The sequence below is a fragment of the Equus caballus genome, chromosome 10, assembly GCF_041296265.1.
Source record: "Equus caballus isolate H_3958 breed thoroughbred chromosome 10, TB-T2T, whole genome shotgun sequence".
In the NCBI taxonomy this organism is placed as follows: domain Eukaryota; kingdom Metazoa; phylum Chordata; class Mammalia; order Perissodactyla; family Equidae; genus Equus; species Equus caballus.
In genome coordinates this window covers 46,348,520-46,352,500 of record NC_091693.1, presented here as the reverse complement: position 1 = coordinate 46,352,500, position 3,981 = coordinate 46,348,520, and the positions used below count along the sequence as shown (strand labels likewise).

General features: G+C 33.1%; 1 protein-coding gene across 6 annotated transcripts in view; it reads left to right on the top strand.

The window, feature by feature from the left end:
• Positions 1–3,682, top strand: part of SYNCRIP (synaptotagmin binding cytoplasmic RNA interacting protein) — a 30,720-nt gene extending 27,038 nt beyond the window's left edge. For all 6 annotated transcript variants that reach the window (XM_070223531.1, XM_070223532.1, XM_023650767.2 and 3 more), the window contains one exon: positions 1–3,682. This exon is cut by the window's left edge. The gene's annotated coding sequence lies outside the window, so the exon portion shown is untranslated.
• The last annotated feature ends 299 nt before the right edge of the window (positions 3,683–3,981 follow it).

The following is a 3,981-nucleotide window of genomic DNA, read 5'->3' as shown; positions in this document are numbered from 1 at the left end:
GCAGTGTCCCTTTATAAAAAGTCAGACTAAAACTGACAATTGTACAGCAAAGCCTGACATTTGGATATTTTGGAGTTTTTCATAAATCATAGAAATTAGTATATGGCTGTAGTTTAGCTTTTTAGGTAAAAGATATGTTTCATTAGTGCATTTCTTATTGCTGATCACTGCAAAAATGTGAATCAGCTTTCCATTTCTTATGCAGGTCATGATAACTTGTAGAATAGAGTACAATCATTTGTGCTATGTTTTTAATTTTCTGAAGCACCTTGATGACAGTGAGTGTTCAGTGGTGAAGCATCCTCTATTGAATCACCCTCAAAAAAATTTTTGGCCAAGTCCTAAATTGATAGCTTAAAGTCAAAAGTGAAATTATAGTTTACTTAGGACTTGGTATAAAGAAATCCCTTTTCCCCTTCCCCAAAGGGATACTGCAGTTATATCACATACCCAATAGGCACCACGATGAAGATCAGAGCTTATTATACTTAATTAAGGTTTTATACACACCAGTTCCCCCAGTAAATGCAAACTTAACAAGAAAATTAGACATGTCATATGTTCAAAATGCTCATGGCAAACAATCGTTTTGCATTCCTGCAAATAAAATTGTTTTATACTGTAAGCTGGAGGCGAGTGTAACTTATTTTTGTAATAAAGTTTTTATTTTTTTTATGTGTCATTAATATAAATGTGTGTTAGTGTAGAAATATTCTGGTTTAAAAACTTCTTAGAATTGCACACATTTCAGTATGTTTATTTGTACTTACATAATTTTAGAATAGTGGTTGCCAATAGCCTGTATGTTTCACATTAATTGGTTTTTTTTATGTTATCTTAATAAACCATTTTAGTATGTTGTATGTCAGTTACTGGGATAGCTGGGACATAGAGTGTAATTTAAAATTTGTCAATAAGTATTCATTGGAATATATGTAAATGTGCCTTGCCGGTTATTGAAACTTACCTACAAAATGATTATGGGGTGAAAAAAATTAGTTCCTGGTGCTTAATGAAACTTTCTGCCACTGATTTTATATATTACCCCGTGCTTTTTTAAAGTACATTTCTCTCAAATCTTAGTGTAAGTTTGAGGGCTACACAAAGCATTTACATTTTATTCTAACATACAATGAGTGTAATAGGTTGTGGAACGTGGGTAAAACTAAAATGTAGCCTTCAGTAAAATTGAATCTCAGTGTAATCCTTGGTGCTGGCACTTCCCAGTTCCAAGGAGTTAAATGATCCCATCAAAGAGGTCATTGCCATGCCTATTGGCACTTTACTGTCATACCCTTTTTAAGGGACACTGTCAAGGTGTTTAAGTTAATTCTCAGAATTATTTGTTGGGATTTTAGGATGGGTTTGTTTAATTTAAGTAAGAACTGCATTGTCAAAGTTGAAAGATGAACATTTTTGTGAGTTCACAAATGTGTTCTTAAGAAAACATTAAAATAAGGAGCCGTGGGTTTCCAAGACTATTTGGCATTCTTAGTTTGGGGGTTTGGGAGGGAAAACTGATAGAAATTGTGAAGAATTGATGGGTAATGTAAACAGTGGTGATGAAATATATACACACTCAAGTGAAATTACTTGACAGTGTTCATTTGAATAACTTTGAATTCAAGCCATTATAATTACTTTTAAAATTAAATATCATTTGCACTGTTCTGATACTGGGTGCAGTTTTTGAGCAATATAATCAGAGCTAAATATGCATGTAGTGATTAGTGATGTGAACAATTAAGTTCTGAGAAGAAATACTAACTGGTATTTTCAAACTTAAATTTCTGTAGTAAAATCAGTATCAAACTCTTATCAGAGATCAAGGAAAACAGGCAATGCATATAAACATACTTTTGAATGTTGTGTGGCCTATAAAGCAATAATGCAATTTATATGGAATGTCATGGGATATGAGAAATGGAAATGCAAAAATAACTAATCCTTTAGTAAAAATGTCAACATGTTTAAAGGGGAATGTTAACTAATGTAGGTTATTGCTATTTGTGATTTGTTTATGGGTTCTTGGCTTTGACAGCTTCAAAGAATGGACAGATGACAAGTTAAAGAAATTTTGTACATATTGTCAAGGAATGGGTCTTAAATCCATGAGTCAAGTCCCTTCCTTGGGGTGAAAAATGTATCCTTAAAGCATTCTGATTGTTAAAAAAGAAAACTTGAGTTACCTAACCAAAACAGACGCAAGATTTTGTTTCTGCAGACTACTTGGCAATCAAAAGTGATCATCAGTCTACTTAATCAGTTTTCAGAAAGTTGCTTTGTGAGAAAATTGTGTTGCATATATTCTCCCAAACATGCTTTTTGTGGAAGATTTTCAGCCATTGCAACTGAATCAGATAGTAGAAATGAAGTGGGGATTGAGCACAAAAAGCGGTTGCACACTCATGATGGTGGTTGTTGTAGCATCATGAGAATTTTATCTACCAATTACTGCAAGTCTGATTTAGCAAAATAGAAACACTTTCCTCATGATAAAATGGGAACAACATAGGAATGGATTGATGGGATGATCTTGGGTATTCACTTGTATATAAGATATTTGGAAAGACTTATTTAATATCAGGGTGAACATCATGGTAGATGAGTAAAATTGTCACATTCAGGACAGCTTTTTTGACTGCTGAGCCAAAAGTGAGTGTTGATCAGAAACATAGCAAAAGATCACTTTGTTACTACAGAGTATGACATAGTCTCTATTTTTAAGGGGAGAAATTTAAAAAGTAGAAGTACTTGATGCATTTAGGAGAGGGAGCTAACCCTAGCGTAAATGATTGCTTAGGTTCCTAAAACTCCCAAGAAAACCCACCATGACCGTTTTCTCCCCAATGATGTCTACTGTAAAATTTTTATCTGACCATAGGAATTTAGTGGTGGGTATAAAATAATAAAAGAACTTAATAATACATAAAATGAACAGACTTGTGGGGATGATGTTTTAAAGTGTAGTATTTTAATTACTCAGTAATCACACCACTCAATAGGGCATGCCACTACTTTTCTTAAGATGCTAATTACAAACCAGTATTCAAAGACATTTTTTAACTGTGGGCAAATTAGTAGATGGACTTTTAGGTCTGTCACTTTTTAAAAAGTACTTAAGATATAAGCTCTGTTAGCACCACAGTTTGCCTTCAGTAATAAAACTAAAATATTTTTCAGGAACAGAAGCATTCAGTTGGGGAAAAAGTCTTTTATACAAATGTAAAACAGTATTATAACTAATGCTCTAGTTCCAAGATTAGGTTTTTAATGATGTTAACAGTAGTCTGACAAACATTTAGAAGTCTGGCATTGAGAAACAAAAGCTTGTACCTGACTAGTATTTTTATTTAAAAAAAAAATTAGTTCTGTTAGCTTATTTAAATTGTCTCTTACATTTATTTATCCATAGAATTTATATTTATTTCATTCCTTTCATCTCACTGAAAACTGTCTGCAGGCTCTTTGATTTGGATTAGATGTGTGAAGTACTGTCTTTTGCCAAAAACCTCAAATTACTTGTTCTTTTCAACGTAGTGGGTTTGTGCTTGTTTGGAGATCAGTTCAAAAACTATCTGTACTATCTGTACTGCCTCTGATGTTAAGATTTTATGTATAGCATAAGGAAGCTAGCTCTGACTATATTTTCCTAAGAATAAAGACCTATTTTTGTAGCATGTCTTAGGATCTCCAGGAGTCCAAGAATTATTGTGGGTGTCCTCCATTTCATCGTTTTCATTTAACCAGCTTTTAAATAGACACTGGAATCGTTAGAGCTCTTTCGCCTTTTGTTATCCATACATTCAAAGTAACTAGCCAATGGTAAAAACAAATTCCCCAAGATCACTAATCCAAGCACATGATGGGGAGATATATAGAATAAATGTATAGTGTTGTTCTTCACTTAGTTTTAATTGATAATGAAAATATTCTGTGGTCATGTACGTGCCAGTGGACGTGAAGAAATTGTTAATGGTA